The sequence below is a fragment of the Hibiscus syriacus genome, unplaced genomic scaffold, assembly GCF_006381635.1.
Source record: "Hibiscus syriacus cultivar Baekdansim isolate YM2019G1 unplaced genomic scaffold, ASM638163v2 tig00111272_pilon, whole genome shotgun sequence".
NCBI lineage: Eukaryota > Viridiplantae > Streptophyta > Magnoliopsida > Malvales > Malvaceae > Hibiscus > Hibiscus syriacus.
In genome coordinates, this window is record NW_024063039.1 from 67,190 (window position 1) to 86,054 (window position 18,865).

General features: G+C 34.0%; 2 pseudogenes; one reads left to right on the plus strand and one right to left on the minus strand.

The window, feature by feature from the left end:
• Positions 1-10,418: 10,418 nt before the first annotated feature.
• On the plus strand, positions 10,419-12,742 carry LOC120157438 (annotated as a pseudogene).
• A 1,920-nt stretch (positions 12,743-14,662) lies between these two features.
• LOC120157432 lies at positions 14,663-17,065 on the minus strand (annotated as a pseudogene).
• Positions 17,066-18,865: the final 1,800 nt, after the last annotated feature.

Sequence of the window (18,865 nt, forward strand, 5' to 3'; positions counted from 1 at the left end):
CCCAGTAATTCTAAAATTAGACAGTGATATTTTTGTGGTATATTGATACTCGCTGACTGTTTGAATTGCTAAAAGTTTGATGCATTAAAGTTTTCCTTTTCTTTCGAATAATTCCTATCTAGAGGAGAGGGATTAAAAAATTTATTCTAATGAATATTGAATTCACAATCTAAGAAAAAAATGAGATATTAACTAATAATTTTTATATATGTACTCTAAATATTATTAGTGATGAACTAAACTTTTTTTAACGTCAATGAAAATAGAGTATAAAAGAATTATAAAATTATAATTTAAATGTCTCGTTTAATGAAAACATAATTTAAGTTTTCAACTAAAAAATAAATATAATTTAAGAATTTAGCGTTGAATTAAGCCATTTGAAAATTATAAATATTACTCCTCTCATCCTATAAAAATGTTTCTTATTCAATTTTTTGAATTTGACCACAATTTTTTTTTAAATATTTTAAATAATTAAATGTTATAGAAAATATATTTGAAAATTACTTGACCGAAGATATGTTTTACATATTTTTATTGATAATAAATTTTAAATAATAACTAGTTAAAATTTTAAAAATTTTGACAAATAATCAATAATAAACATATTTTACCAGACAAAAAAATATATAATAAATTAAACTTCTACTATAAAATTATTATTACTAAAAAGATTGTTCCCAGTCGACCCAAGTACACATTTTCAATAATGATTCTTTAAAACTATGTGCTTCAATGATTAAAGGTTTCACAGGGGATTTATTGGGATCCATGTTAGGGGTATTTTAGCCACTTAGCTAAAAAGTTTGCCAAAGGGCAATTAGCAGTATGGAAAATCCCCCTCCCCTCCGGGAATTTACGGTGCCAGTGCCTTTAATATATAATAATGAAAAAATAACCTCAGTTATCAAAAATATCTTATAATATATGATTTTAACTAATTTTTTTTTGATTTACCAAAATGATCAACAAAATCACAATGCGAAATAAAAATCGTAACGCGATCTCTAGAATCGCAAATCAGTTACCATAATCGCAACACGATTATGAAGAATCGCAATGCGATAATACAAATTAGCATTGCGATTTTTACAGAACCGCAACGCGAATATGAAAATCGCAACGCGATTCTGATTATCGCAACGAGTATCCGTAAAATTGTAACGCGTATCCGTAAATCGCAATGACAATACGTAAAATCGCAACGCGTATCCGTAAATCGCAACGAGAATACGTAAATCTCAACGTGTATCTGTAAATCGCAACGAGAATACGTAAATCGCAATGCGTATCCGTAAATCGCAACGACAATACGTAAAATCGCAACGCGTATCCGTAAATCGCAACGCGATTTTTAAAGCGCCATTAGAATCGCTACGCGTATTTTATTTTCAAATTCCAAACACGAATATTAATTATCGGAAGACTGAACCGTCAACAGTATATCCCGTAATCACAACTCATAACATAAAACCTAAAATTACAACTCAGTCTCATCTCCATCTCTCACTCTCTACGGCGAAATCCGTCCCTATCTCCGAAGATTTCCGTCCCTATCTCCGGCGAAATCCCTCACAACCATTCACGGTCAGAAATCCCTCACAATCATTCAGAAATGGAAAATCAACATCCGAGGGTTAGTTTTTTTAATTATTTTTATTTTGAATTATTTGTATTATTTTAGGTTTTTCATATTGAAATTGATAATAAGTTTACTGGTAATTTCAATAATAGATTAACCATTTCACTTATATTTCTTATTAAATTCATTCGATTGCTGCCAATAATGCTAAACTGTTTAGTCTTTAACCCTGTGAAGTTAGTATTTGTCTTTGTTTTTGTCTTTTGGTTGAAGTAATGCAATCCATTAAAGTTTCAATTTGCAAAAGAATAGTTTCTAAACTTAAAATCGCAACATGAAAATGAAAATCGCAACACGAAAATGACTATCGCAACGAGATAAATGAAAATCGCAACGAGATAATCGCAACGCGAAACCAAAATCGCATTGCGATTTTCATTTCGCGTTGCGATAGTCATTTCCGCATTGCGATAGTCATTCTCTCGTTGCGATTTTCATTTCAACCAAAAGATAAAATAGTGTTGCAAATTTTAGTTTGAAGAATAAACTACTACTCTTTATGTTTATTGTTTTTGGTATATCTTCACAGTGTAGTTTTTGGTATATCTAACTTGGTATGTTTATTGTTTTTGTAGAAATTTTTTTCGGCTTCATTGACATTAAGGAATAAAGTTAGCCTAGCCACTACAATTGCTTCGAAGCTTTCACCTGCACAAAGAAAATTGTTTGAGGAAACCTACTTCGGGCCATGGCTGAGAGTACAACATCCGGGTGGAGATGCTAATTTGACCCATTTGTGGCTTCAGACCATGACTAGCAATCTACCCGATAGTATACAACGTGGTGAGGAAGAGATATGGTTTCATTTTCCACCGGCGTATACTTGTTTTGGGCGGAAGGAGTTCTGCTTAATCACTGGTCTACGATTCGGACACGATGATGTAGGCAGGTACACTCGTCATATCACCCGCCCATCATGGTTATCCCGGGTTTTTCCTGATGAGTCAATAGAGAAGCCGAACTTACACGTCGACGACCTGAAGAAATTGTTTAATAAGAAAGATGGTTTTACCCGGATGAATGACGTCGATGTTGTCTGAGTATGCCTTCTAGTACTTTTGTATGCCGGCTTTTTAGGCAGAGAGGCCAGACAACCTATTCCTCAAGAGCTAATATTATTGGTAGATGACCTAAATGCATGGAATCTATTTCCGTGGGGTTCGTATATATGGAAAGCTACCTGGACTAAGTTGTCGTCTGCCTTTGATGACCGCAAAAGTTTGCGTGGCGATGGGTCGAAATACACTTTGTCAGGCTTTGTTTGGGCCTTTAAGGTAAGAATTTCTATATAATGTTTTCAAAATTATAATTAATTATTTAACAATTACTAATGTTTGTTATTATATTGTTTGTAGATTTGGATATTCGAGGCTTTCCCCAGCATACGAACATATGCATTAAAAACTTCAAATGATATTCCTAGGGCTATTTCCTGGAAGAGGAAACGTCTGTTGGATTGGGAAGACTTAATACCGTATGCGATAATAAATAATGTAAGTTAACACAAATACTATCATATATAAACAAGTTATTAATAGTAGACGTTAACTTTGTTTGAGTTTTTATATTTTTAGGAGGCCAACACTCCATTACAGAGACTGACACCCGGAGGCTGAGCTTGCCACTGATTGGTGGCAAGCTAGTCAGCGTTTTTTTTGATGGCACGAATGATGAGCAGCCTCCACTTCCTCCACTTCGAGAGCCATCACCTCACCCAGAGCCATCACTGATCGACCCGACTATACACCTCTACAACGAGAGCCATCACCTATCCCGTCACATCATCGAGCCTCTTCTCCACCATCACCTCATGATAGGCGACCGGAAAAGATGCCACGACTTCTATCTCCCTGTTCTCCACATCCACATCCACGGGATGAGTCAAGGGAGTTACGTGATGAGGTCAATGCCTTGCGTGAGGAGATCGGTACTCTACGCGATAACGATGGTGCATGGCGTGTGGAGGTGTCTACTTTACGTGGTGAGGTTGCCTCTCTACGTGAGATGGTAGTATTGTTGCAGAATGAGGTTCATACTCTACGCAACGAGGTAAGTTTAAGATTTTCCATATTTAACTTGATGATAAATTTACTCGTAATTTCACTTAGATTAACCATTTCACTTAGATTGCTTAGTAAATTTATTCGGTTACTGCCAATACTGCTAAACTGTTTATTCTTTAACACTGTGAAGTTAGTATTTGTATTTTGTTTTGTCTTTTGGTTGAAGTAAATTTATTCGGTTGCTGCCAATTCTGCTAAACTGTGTATTCTTTAACACTGTGAAGTTAGTATTTGTCTTTGTTTTGTCTTTTGGTTGAAAGTAAATTTGTTCGGTTGCTGCCAATTCTGCTAAACTGTGTATTCTTTAACACTGTGAAGTTAGTATTTGTCTTTGTTTTGTCTTTTGGTTGAAAGTAAATTTGTTCGGTTGCTGCCAATTCTGCTAAACTGTGTATTCTTTAATACTCTGAAGTTAGTATTTGTCTTTGTTTTGTCTTTTGGTTGAAGTAATGCAATCCATTCAAGTTTCAATTTACAGAAGAAGAAATAGTTTACTTTCGCAACACGAAACTTAAAATCGCAACGTGAAAAATGACTATCGCAACGCGAAATGAATCGCAACGAGAGAATCGCAACGAGAAATGAAAATCGTAACGAGAGAATCGCAACGCGAAACCAAAATCGCAACGACAAAATCACAATGCGAAACCAAAATCGCAACGCAAAACTATAATCGCGTTGCGATTTTCATTTCGCATTGCGATTCTCTCGTTGCGATAGTCAAATTCGCATTGCGATAGTCATTTTCGCGTTGCGATTTTAAGTTTCAGATTCTATTATTCTTCTGCAAATTGAAACTTGAATGAATTGCATTACTTCAACCAAAAGACAAATACTAACTTCACAGTGTTGAAAATTTAAGTTTCAAGAATAAACTACTACTCTTTATGTTGTCATTGAACCTGCACTAAACCTATATGTTGTCCTTTTAAATGTTTATATAAGTGCTTACTTCTGGAATGTTATCTGATGCATTTTGTGAACAATGATATAATAATGACTTGGGTGAATACCGTGCAAGTTTGAAATATATTTGTCTTTGTTTTCACTGTTTAATATCATGTCTGTTTATTTACTGATTTATGTATTAATTTATTTTTAGCGGCCCGCTAAGGTGGATGCTCTACGTTGGATTTTTCTTGCAAGACGGAGTTCACGCATCAGACGGCGTGCATGAGCCATTACGTCTCCGTTCACCCCAATAGTGTGAAGAATCCGTAAGAAAAAGCCCGACTCACCTGTCATCGTTCAAGAGGCATCCCCTATCGTTCAAGAGGCCCCTATCATCCCTCAAGAGTCCCCTCTCACCGTTCAAGAGGCCACTGTCATCGTTGAAGAGGTCCCTCCCAACATTCTAGAGCCTGATTCACACGGCGTACTATATCGAATTATTGAGAAGCCCCCTCACGTGTCGGACATGATGGATGACTGTTGGCTTTCGTATAAGTTACTGGCCAGTACCATTCCGGCAGATGAAGTGGAGAGGAAACAACTACAGGAAATAATTCTGGATAATACCCTTTGGGCTAAGACCGCAGTTGATTTTTATCTACATGAGCGGAGCCAAGGGTGTTACGCTGACATATACAAACTCAACGATTATATGCATTTGTTGATTGAACGGTCTTGGTGGGGTGTATTATTAGGGGTTGAAGACAACGGCTATTTCGATGGGGGGTAAGTCTTATATTTATTATATTTCAGTTTGATTTTTTTTTAAATTTATGTAATTCACTAATATATTTCTTTTTTTGTAAAATAACATATTGATTCATGGGTGACACGTCTTCTAATTATAAGGAAATTGAAGAAAAATATTAAAAAAACATGATATACAATTATGCCGACGTCTTTTCACGTAGTTCACTTGAAGAATCAACGACAGGAATCATATGTGTTGGCTAATGGACAAGCTAAACTTTATCCTGCATGGTGGGAGGTCGATAAGGTTAGTATATTTGTTTAAATATTTTAAAGGTGTTCATAAATAAGTGCGCAATTTGAATTATTACATTTCGATGCAGGTGTTTATCCCTGTTTTGGACCGTACTCATTGGCTTCTCGTCGAGCTTCAGCTCCCATCCCTAAAGACAATAGTATATGACATCATGATAAATTACATATCATTGTCTGATTTGAGAGATATGATTAAGGGATGGAGCTCTCATTTGGCTAAATTCTTGGATGCAATTGATTATTGGACTAAGTCTGGAAACAAGAAGCCAAAGAAGTTCAATATTACAGTTATCAGAGACGAGATCGCGCCACAACAAACGAAGGAAGCCAGAGGGGATTGTGGTCCTCTCGTATGCATGTGCTTGGAGCGTTTGACGATAGGAAGTACACATTTTCTACCTCCCACCGATAGAGATAGAGGTGCAGTAGGCTTGTGGTTTCGGCATTTTATGGCTAGAGCGATATATGCGAGACGCTGCCTACCTGCATCCGCGTTATGAAAGTGTCCATAAACAATTTGTAAGTCAAATGCAAGTGTTGTTAAACATATTTACTCTTTTTGGTTTGAAAATGTTTGGTTAAGTAGCTAGAATTCAATAATTTGTTGTTTGTAGGTTTTATATGTGTAGAAAGTGTTGTTGATTCAATGTTTGGTTTCTGCAGGTTAATCCTGAAGTGAGCTGCGTGAAATGGATATATGGGTGCAAAAGTTGATTTCATTATTATTTTTATTGTTTAATTGATTTGTAAAAGATGATTTGTAAATGTTGATTTGTTTAATTGATGTGTACATAATATTTGTGCTTGTTTAATTGATTGAAATGTAATAGTTGATTTGTTGATTTCAATCTGCATTATGTTGAATGCAAAACATATTATCGCAACGCGGAAATGACTATCGCAACGAGAGAATCGCAATGCGAAATGAAAATCGCAACGAGTGAATCGCAATGCGAAAATGAAAATCGCAACGCGAAACTAATTTCGCGTTGCGATTTTCATTTTCGCATTGCGATTCACTCGTTGCGATTTTCATTTCGCATTGCGATTCTCTCATTGCGATTTTATACAGTTAATCTTAGTCATTCATATCATTTTTTTTTTCGTTTTATACTATATCAACTGATTTTGTCGAATAAAAATATTATCATGTCCGACCATTATAGATAATAATTTGGATAATATATATTTTCGAAATTTAAGAATTGTCATGTCAAGATTATGCGATGAAATAACTAGACTTGGACCCTCATTTCAATTAATAAAAATTTGAATAATCAATTAAGGTTGGTTTTTATGTAAAATAGTCTTGAGAATCAAATTCCAAATGCATTTGATAAAAGAGAAAACATTAAAATCTTTAAAAATTTATACTTTTAACATTATTATAAAAATAATTATATTTAAATATATTTGAATTTATAATTTTTATATATTATAATAATAATGTCAATTAAACTAATGTTCAATCAACTTATATTTGAATATGATATTTTTAATTAATTTAAAAAAACAAACACTTATTTCACTTAATTTTTAATCATATAAGTGAAATAATATATAGATATTTCAGTGTTCGTTTTGTAGGCTCAATGTTGTTGTGGTTATGCCATGACTTTTGAATGTTCACAAAAATACATTTGATGAGTTTTGCGCGATAAACTTGAAAGAATGGCAAAAACCCAACTATGGTTGTCAATGCTGGGAAATAATAGTGATATTATGGTGGGGAAATAATCAAGGTAATTGGATTTACAAGTTTGGGAGTCGCCCAACCCTTTGTGTTGAATTGTAAGCACTTCATGGTATCTTATTACGTACACGGAGACTAGATTTTAAAAAATGGAGATTGAATCAGATAATTTACAAGCGGTTCAGATCCATCCGTTGATTGGAAAGTGAAGATCAATTATGTTTTTACAGAGTAAAATATCATTATGAATACACTAACAAAAATCAATCGTGATAAATACGCAGGTAAATGATTTTTTAACGACTGTCTATTAAAATTAACAGTGATGAGATTGAAGGATATCATCAAGCCACTATAACTTATATATATATAAAATTAAGTGCGTAGATAAATATAATTTTTTTTGTCATATATTATCTAAGAACTTACAAGTCTTAATTTAAAGAGTCGCTTATATGATTAAAAATAAAGTGAAATAAGTGTTTGTTTTTTTAAATTAATTAAAAATATCATATTCAAATATAAGTTGATTGAACATTAGTTTAATTGACATTATTATTATAATATATAAAAATTATAAATTCAAATATATTTAAATATAATTATATTTTATAATAATGTTAAAAGTATATAAATTTTTAAAGATTTTAATGTTTTCTCTTTTATCAAATGCATTTGGAATTTGATTCTCAAGACTATTTTACATAAAAACCAACCTTAATTGATTATTCAAATTTTTATTAATTGAAAGGAGGGTCAAAGTCTAGTTATTTTATCGCATAATCTTGACATGGCAATTCTTAAAATTCGAAAATATATATTTTCCAAATTATTATCTATAATGGTCAGATATGATAATATTTTTATTCGACAAAATCGGTTGATATAGTATAAAACGAAAAAAAAATGATATGAATGACTAAGATTAACTGTATAAAATGCGAAACCAAAATCGCATTGCGATTTACGTATTCTCGTTGCGATTTACAGATACGCGTTGCGATTTACGTATTCTCGTTGCGATTTACGGATACGCGTTGCGATTTTACGTATTGTCGTTGCGATTTATAGATACGCGTTGCGATTTTACGGATACTCATTGCGATAGTCAGAATCGCGTTGCGATTTATATGTTCGCGTTGCGATTTTCATATTCGCGTTGCGATTCTGAAAAATCGCAATGCGAATTTGTACTATCGCATTGCGATTCTTCATAATCGCGTTGCGATTCTGGGAACCTGATTTGCGATTCTGGAAATCGCGTTGCGATTTTTATTTCGCATTGCGATTTTGTTGGTCATTTTGACAAATCCAAAAAAAGTTGGTTAAAATCGTATATTATAAGGCACTTTTGGTCACTGAGGCGAATATCTCATATATAATTAGAAAAAGATTGTATCAGTTTTATATTATTTAAATAATAAAATCGGTAAAAAATATCTAAAAAATTATTATTTCTACTTAAAATATTAATATTTTTCTTCTGATAAAATACCCAACAATAACAAAATCGATAAAAAAATAACAAAACCAATAATATCTTTTTTTAGCCGTATATTAAGACGCCGAACGTGAACATTTCCCCTCCCCTCCCCCAACAAAAAAAATTAAACTTCAATTCATCTATTCCATAAAAAAATCTTTAGGATTGCTTGGTTGATGGAATGTAAAATTATATTTAGAAATAATATTATTGAAATATAATATTACTATAGGAATATTACTACTTTGTTTGGTTTGTTTAGCAGAATGTAAAATTATAGTATTAGGTTGAATGATATAATATTACTTAATACATATTTTATCAAATTATTTTTGTGATATTTTTTAATAAAAAGTTAAACTTTAATATTAAATTATAAATATTTGTATGAAAATTCATAAAAAATATTTTAATTGTTATACTATCTAACTTTTGGAATAATACATTAAATATGTAATTAATATATTAAACTTATATTCTTAAATAATTTTCATAAGTATCATATTTAATATATAAAATAGTATAATATGAAAAAAAAATATTATGGTCTCAAGTGGATAAAATATTATGTTTCAATTTACAATATCTATTTTATTATAACTAAAGTTAGATTATTTTAAATAATTACATTTGTACAATGATATTATTTTTCATCTCATAGAATTAAAAGTAATTAATAAATTGAATATTAATATATAAAATAATTTTAAATACTCAAATTTATTAATATTTTACTAAATTAAACTTTTTTATAGTATTATTATGTTTATAATTTTGAATAGAGTACAAAAAAATAATAATTGAGAGGGATTATGATAAAAATAATTCATTAGTCTAAGGATATTTTGTCCAAAACGAGAATTATCAAATAACTAAAAATTTAGAAGTAATGACATTCTCATCATTTTAATAAAAAAATATTACTATTGGTAAAATAATATTCTATAATAATAATCTTTTTCGTGAACTAAATATAAAAATATAATTTCAAAAGAAAAAAAATTTTAATGATTTTTTCACGAACAAATATCTCTTTAATTCCTTGATTTTCTTTCTTCACATTGATGGAAAAGACAATTTCAAATATATATAAACAAAAAATAAATATATTTCAAAATTACGTAAAAACGAAAAAGTAAAATAAAAGTCGAAGAAAACAGGTCGGCTTTTAGCTAAATGTGGGAAAACAGAAAAAAAAAAAAAAACAACAACAACAACATTACATACGTAATGGAATTTTTTCATACATATCTTTCAGTGCAATCTTTCAATTATTACTGAGAGAAATAAAAAAATGATAAAATAACTAATATACGCATTATGTTAATTCCCTCCCCCCCAAAGTTTACTATATAAATAATTATATGCTTATTTAATTTATATAAATAAATATAGAAATTATAAAATCCTTTCATATATCAATAAAAACCCATACCACTAGTTACTCTTTTAACGACTGTCATTTAAGAAAATAAAACAAAAACCTTAAGATTCTAAGAAGGAAAAATCTTGAGATTGACAAGCAGATCCCAAAAATAAAAATAAATTACTACTAATAAATCCACCCAAAGACAAAACTATTTTTGAAAACGAAGAAGCAATTCACTACCCTCTTTTCTCTGTTCATAGAGATAGGATAGGATCGCAGGAATAGAGGCATACGAAGTTGATTTTCTTTTCATATTACTTTATTAATTTTTCCCCTTTCTTCATTGAAAGCTGCAAGTAAATCGCAAGCTCTTGCCAGTGGGGTGTGGGCAAAGAAGTGAGAGAAAGGAAGGAAGTTGTCGTATCTGCAAAACATATATGCTGGGTGGTGGTGACACAACTGCTAGTGCTCTTGGAAGCGGCGGCGGCGGCGGCACCGATGGAAACGTCGCCGCTGTTCTATGGTTAGCAGCGGTGGAGCTCGTGATGGAAGCGGTACTGAAGTAGGTGGTGCCGCCGTAGCGGCCAACATGTTTGGCTCCAATGGCAATTCGGGTGACGATGAGAGAGATAGGGTTGAGGAAGGCGAGCGTTTTTTACGGGGGCTCCCGGTGGCCGAGGCAAGAGACTTGGCACTCTTGAAGATAAGGTCGGACATGGATGTTACCTTTCGTGACGCTAGCGCCAAGGGTCCATTATGGGAAGAGGTTCCAGGTGATTATTATTATTAATTATCCTTTTTGGATAATTCAATGGAAATTTGAAGTTCTTTATGTTAATGAGTGGAGATTGTGCTTTCGAATTGTATTCTTTCTGTTTATTTCTTTTATAAGTTCAAGTTGAGAGAATTTACGCATCTTTCAGTGCCCATATGATTAAGATATTTGGACATTTCGGGGGTATTTTCCCAATATTTTCACAGGGAATCTTAAGCTGGATTCTGCTCATAAATTTTAGTCTGTCTCTCCCTCTTCCCTTATCAGTTCCCAATTATATATTTTTCTTTAAGCTTCTATTAAAATTTATTGTTTGGATTATATGTGAAATTCAGTTCGTAGGTTTTTTATGTGTGAATCAGCGCTTTCACGGCTGAATTGAAATATAGTTTCTCTAATGTCGATGTCAGGAAACTAGCAGAGCTTGGGTATCATCGAAGTGCCAAGAAATGCAAGGAGAAATTCGAGAATGTTTTCAAGTATCACAAGAGGACCAAAGATGGCCGAACTGGTAAATCAGACGGCAAGACTTATCGTTTTTCCGATCAACTTCTAGCCCTGGAAACCCATCTTCCCGCTCAACCCCCAGTAACAGCTGCAGCAGCGCCGCCGCTACTAAAAGTTCCAGTTCTATCTCAGGCGACAATGGCAGCTGCTAATAATCTCCGAGTCAGACTAATAATGTCACTGTTGCATCAGCACAACAGTATTACCCAGTTGGCTCAAAACATTGTATCGACGAACATAAACCTACTATTCCTTCTTTTCCAAACATGGCCGCAGATCTAATGTCGGATTCGACCTCCTCATCGACCTCGTCGGATTTAGAATTGGAAGGTCGGAGGAAGAGGAAAAGAAAATGGAAGGGCTTTTTCGAGAAGCTAATGAAGCAGGTGGTTCAAGAGCAGGAGGAGATGCAGAAGAATTCCTGGAGGCACTAGAGAAACAGGAAAGATTGGCTCGTGAAGAGCTTTGAGAACGCAAGAGATTGCCAGGATAAATAGAGAACGCGAATTATTAGCCCAAGAAAGATCAATAGCAACAGCAAAGAATGCAGCTCTAATGGCGTTCTTGCAAAAATTATCCGACCAGCAAAAGCCGGGGCAGACGAAAAATAATCCACCGCCAATACCAGCGGCGGCAGCAGCAGTGCCTGCTCCACAGCCTCCGCCGACAGTACCGGATTTATCAGTGTCAAGACGGAGAATGGGGACCAAAGTTGCAGTGCAAGCCCATCGAGATGGCCTAAAGTGGGAGGTTCGCATTGATTGAGCTAAGTAGGCTGGACAATAAATACCACGACAGTGGTCCAAAAGGACCATTATGGGAGGAGATATCAGCAGCAATGAAAAGGCTGGGTTATAATCGCAACGCCAAGCGATGCAAAGAGAAATGGGGAGACATAAACAAGTACTTCAAGAAGGTTAAAGATAACCTCAAGACAAGGCCCGGTGATTCCAAAACATGTCCCTACTTTCACCAACTTGATGCTTTATATAGAGAAAAGAACAAACATGACAGCTTCTCCGCTCAAATAAACCCCAAAACTCAGCTCCCTTGATGGTGCTCCCGAGCAGCAATGGCCGCCTCCTCCTTCCGAGCCTTATCAACAGCAACACCAACGTGATCACGGAATCGAAGACTTGGGAAGCGATCAAAACCAAGACGAGGAAGAGGATGAAGATGAAGGGGGTGACTACGAAATCGTAGCCAGCAGACCGGCTTCCATGGGGTCGTGCGAGTGATGTTTTGAGGTAACTACTACACATTATCTGTGGGGTTGTATATATTCAGTGGTGCATTTTGATTATTATTTTTTGGGGTAAAAAAATAAGTTGAGAAGGGGTTTAAAATCTCATTCCTCGTGATAATGAACAGTAAAGAAAGAGACCTGTGGTGTGTGTTTGTATGTCAGAAATGGCAATTGTTTGAAGCATACTTGTTATTTGGTTTCATTTTTCACTTTCACACGCCACTAAGCTAATCATGTGAGAGAAAAAGACGAAGAGTAGAGCCTGATAATGCAGAATAAGTGGGGTAGAATTAGAATGAGAATGAGAGCCATATTTGGAGAGTCTTTCACATGTAGCGCCATGGGACCTCTTTCCACTTCAAAACGAATCTTCCGAAAACCTAAAAAATCGGTACTTATGACATCCCCTCCATTTATTTGCTTCAATTTTTTTATTAAAAATTAAAAATAATTTGTTCATCATTAATAAATAATGTTTGCTTTTTCATATTTGTCGGCAAAATAAACTTGGACATACTTTAATGCCATATAGGATAATATCCACTCAAATTTTTGTTTTTTTTAAACAAAATTAAATTCACAAAGATTTTCATAGGTTAGGTTGTTTGGTTGCAGTAGTAATTCATGATGTGTATAGCATGTATTTTTGTTATTCACACATAAAATGATATACTAAATCGCATCATTACTCCTGATCTTCATAGTTTCCAAGGGTAAGTGTTGTCTAAGAATTTAAACAGAATACGAACCACTTTATCGTATTATCCTTTACTTCATTACTTTATTATATCATCAAAACATATTATATTATAAAGTTTTACGAAAAGTATGGTATATCTCATATATAAATTATGTATAACTATATTATATATACTCGATTGACTAGAAAGTAATGATAACACTATGTGATTAGAAAGTATGAATAATATTATACATACTTTAATATTAAATAAGTCCCTTTCAACTACCTACACAAATACTATTATGTGGTTGCTTCTACCTACACATATATTATGCACACTTTATTAAATAAGTCTCATTTTTTTTTGAGTTAAAAGTCTTCTTACATTTTCTTTAATCAAATAAAATGACCTATTTACTTTTTGAATTTCAACTATTTTAAAAATATCAAATTCATTTGACGAGAAATAAAAATTGAGAGAATGGTATCCCTTGTTACGTGTTGTGACGGCAGGAGCTTTTTTGGTTTTACTGCGAAATAATAAATAGTAAATGGGCAGGGCTTTATTAAATAAGTCTCATTTTTTTTTGAGTTAAAAGTCTTCTTACATTTTCTTTAATCAAATAAAATGACCTATTTACTTTTTGAATTTCAACTATTTTAAAAATATCAAATTCATTTGACGAGAAATAAAAATTGAGATTGAATGGTATCCCTTGTTTACGTGTTGTGACGGCAGGCTTTTTATTTGGTTTTACTGCGGAAAATAATAAATAGTAAAATGGGCAGGGCAACAAAAATGAAGCATGACCCCAAAGATTAGTTAAGAGTTGAAAAAAAGCAGGAAAAATCATCAAATGTAGGATGGAAATTTTGGTTTATGTAAATGTAGCTCAAATGAAATGATTAGACAGTTGATTAATCTTCTGAAGATGCGTGTGTATAGATTTTATTATTTATTTTAAATTAATTAATTTTGTTATAAAGAAAATACTATTCCACTATAATCAAAATTCAGAAACAATCCCACAACTAATTGTCTTTTATTGATTAATCCCACCGTATACTCTTTTCCTCATATATTAATATACCAGGAAAAAAAACACATTTTAACCCCACTGTAAAATTACATCCCATGTGCGTATTCTGTTAATCCAAGTCATCACCACTGGTTCCTGATGACTGCACCAGAATCTGATTGATCACTATTCCCCCGTCTTCAGACTAACTGGATTTTTTTCAGTCAAAGACAAAAAAAATTCATGTTTTTTTACGATCATATGTATGTATTTATGTATTATTACCACGGTAAACATAGTAAAACCACCTTCGTCGGTGAAGATGCCCCATCCCCCAGTTGAGCATCGATCTTTGATTAGAAGTTTCCTTTTGTTGTCTCAATGGCCGCCACTGCCAGTTCGAGCAGTTTTCGCTACTAAGTAGAAATCATTCCTTCGTATTCGTCGGAGGTATCCCCATCGTCTTCGTTATCTTGAACCTGATCCGGGTTTTCCCTGTCAGCTTCTTCTTCCATCAATGCCGCTCCCTGACGGATGACTTCTTGCTGAGGTGGCCATTGCTGTTCCGGTCGTACCATTAGTGGCACCATCGTGCCGTCGGGCTTGGAGAACTTCTCTTTGTAAAGAGCATCCAGCTGGTGGAAATATGGGCATGTCTTTGAATCTTCGGGCTTCGTCTTGTTGTTTTCTTTTACTTTCTTGTAGTATTTGTTGATGTTTTCCCATTTCTCTTTGCATCTCTTCGAGCTCCGATTATATCCTAGATTTCTCATGGCGGATGAGATCTCCTCCCAAATAGGACCCTTCGCTCCATTATCTTGGTACTTGATGTTAAGATTGGTTCTAAGCTTTATAAGAGCCTCGATTTCAGCTTTTGGCCATCGTGAAGTACTCGGTGAAAGTGAAACAGGAACCACATTATTATTATTCCCTCCGGTATCGAAATTCAAGGCCTCGGTTGGCGGCGGTTGTGGTTTCGGCCACTGCAAGCGAGGCGGTGGCAGCGGTAACGGTACCAACATCGGCTTCACCGGAGGAGGTGGTTCTGGTGGAGGATTCTCTTGTCGCGGTCGTGGTCGCACTTGCACCTGCACCGTATCCTACTTGCTGTCCGGATATCTTTTGCAAGAATGCAAGCACAGCAGCATCTTTGGCATCTGCCTTGGATCTTTCCTGGACTAAAATCTCGTGTTCTTTATGGATCCCTGCCATTTCTTGAATCCTCCAAGCTTCTTCTCGAGCCATCCTTTTCTTCTCGTATTTCTCTATGGTCTGCAAGAACTTGTTCTGCAGCTCCTCTTGCTTATCAATCACCTCCTTGGCCAGCCTCTTGAAAAACTCCTTCCATTTCCTCTTCTTCCCACTGCTTCCTCCATACGAGTCGTCGTTGGACGTGGTCGAAGACGAGGTGGAAGTCGAGAAAAGATTCGACGACAGATTAAACAAACAAGGATTCGTAGAAGGCATAGGAACCGCCTTGGTCGAAATGGTAGGGTTCATTACCAGTACTGTAGAGTTGTTTGTTCGAGGTACATTGGTCGGATTCGTCATCGCAACAGATATCGGCGTCGCAGTCTGAGGCTTTGGAGGTGACAAGGACCGGAGTGAATGAACATTATTGTCTTGAAAGGCTTCTAATTGATCAAAGAAACGGTAAGTCTTGGCCTTGCTTGCACGGCCATCTTTGGTTCTTTTGTGGTACTTGTAAACATTCTCGAATTTCTCTTTGCATTTCTTGGCACTTCGATGATATCCAAGCTCAGCTAGTTTCCTGTTAAAAACAGCTTTTATTTTCTCTTGTGACAAATCAATCTCGAAATCGGCAATGAAATTATTAGAACATGGGTTTAAAAAAGCACTTTGCGACATTAATAAAAGAGAAAAACAACCCCATGGGCACTCACTAGAAAGTAAAAGGCCTAAGCAGCTAAGATCACATGGGAAACTCACAACCCATGTTGGAAGTATATGTAGACATTTATTAGGCTGACAATGGACAAAAAGCTAAAACAAATCATCCCTGACATCACCATAATTATCACCGTCTGGGTTTTTCTGTGTAGAACTTTAAGTTTTAAATGCTTGAAAGAAACCTAGGCTGAAATCGATTCTCAGTCTGCAAAGCACTGAATTCCTTGAAACGGAAAACCGAATTCCGAGAAAATGATCAATAGTGGTATATATCATATGAAGCTATGCACTGTATATTTATCTTAAAATAGAAACTTAAGCTAAGCTTGGAAATCAAATCCAATGATCTGCATGCATGATCAGCTGAACATACTGATTAAATTCTCCATCCAATGAGAAGAAAAACGAAATATAGCTCACCTGGAAACCTCTTCCCACAATGGACCTTTGGGAATTGAGTGCCGGAATACAGAATCCATGTCGGAACGTACCTTTAACAAAGCTAAAGTCTCTTGCCTCGGCCATCGGTTTCCTCCAAAACTCCGGTCACCTTCATCTACCCGACCTTTTTCTTCTTCGCTTTCACTTCGGTCATGGATTCCAAGCACCGTTGCCGCTTCGGCAGAGCCTTCTACCTTACTTGAGTCCCCCATCATAGGAGTCTCCCTATGCAATTTCAGCACCAAAATGGGAAAGGAAAAGAAAAGAAATTGTACTATAACAAGCGCAAGGTGAAATTATCAATAGGGTTTTATGTAAGATAGATATATGGTGAATTTATTTTTATTTTATTTTTGGTGTGGATCTGCCTGTCAATCTCAACCCCTCAATAAATAAATGAAATGAAATGAAATGCAATTTGCAAAAAAAAAAATGTAATGTTTAATTTACATGGGACCTTACAGCTATTTTTCGCTTTTGCTGGTGAAAAAAATGGTTATCTGGTGTCTCATGGTAAATAAGTATAAAAAGAGGGGAGAAGACAGATGAATTATAAATAAAATTTAGGGTAAATATATTAGTATTAATTTTAAATATAAGAAATAGTAACAATGGCTACGGCTACAGACAGGGAGGATGGGAAAATTGAATTGGGGGTAAGGCATGTAGGTCAGATTCGCTTTTTGTGACGTGTCGGAACTAATTGCCGTTGCTACCCCTAAGACTGAAATTACTGATAGCCCCGTGCTTATATCCCGTTGTTTAATGTATCTGTGTACTCGTGTACTTTTTTGAATTTTTACCGTATACTTTTTTAACTTATAGATAATCGGAATTCATAAACATGAATATTAAAATAAAGTCATTTAAACGTGAAAAATATATATATAAAAAGTGAGAGGATAAGTGGTGAATTTAAAAATATTTTAAAGGGTAAATAATAATAATAATAATAATAATAATAATAATAATAATAATAATAAATTTTTTATATATGGAATGAATATAAATAAAACTTTAGGGTAAACACAATCAATAATATAAATAATTAGTCTAATAAAATTTAAATTTTAAAATGTATATCCAAAAAAGACGGATCCGAATAGGACAATTCTCCCTCTACTCGACACCATTATCATTGCTAAGCAAAATTCAATATAAATATGAAATATTTTCAATTTAAAATTACGATATCAAATTCCAATCAAAATAAAATATAATGTAAATCCTAGTTTTCACATCGAGAAAACTGTCCGTACAAAATCCTTTAACCGACGTTAAATAAACGACGCAAGATCTTATCGATCCATCTCAACCTAATGTTTTGGTTTTGAGTAACAAAGTATAAATATACTTAGAATTTTGACTTCTATCAATTTGGTGTGTGCGAATGAGATTCTTTTTTTTTAAATTAATATATTTTCTTATGGCTTGAAACGAACCCCACGATTCACAAATAGTTGAAGGACCGGTTTGTATTAAGATAAGAAATTAAATAATTTGCAGTGAACCCTCTAAGGATGATAACGCCATATCTCCAGTTTTCAGCTCAATTATTGATATAGAAATTAACAAATTGAAATAGGCGTGCACCAGATTCTCGTATATATAATGCAAGAAAGCGGGACCCAATAATCAATATGACATTATAACCATCATATATGCTGGATTATTAATGTTTAATCCATACACGCAAATCAAACTATTTACCATCTAACTACCGATTTCATAATTTAGTTATCGGTTACTTTATATAACGTTGGTTAAATAAAATTTATTAAGTGTTTTCAATGATTAAAAAGAAATATTTTTTGTTGTTTGAGATTTTAAATTCGAACAGTTGCGTCTATAGGGTGCGTGTGCGTGTATTGACAATGATTAAAAATAATTATGAATAAATATTATCTCATAATCACACCGGACTATTCAAAAAAAATGACAATGATAAATAAAAACAAAACATTAAAGAATTTAAGAACTGATTCAAACAATTAAATTAATTTTCAATAACCGGCGGTGCTACAAAATAATATATGTTTGAATATTATAGCTCTTTTTTATTTATTATATCATTA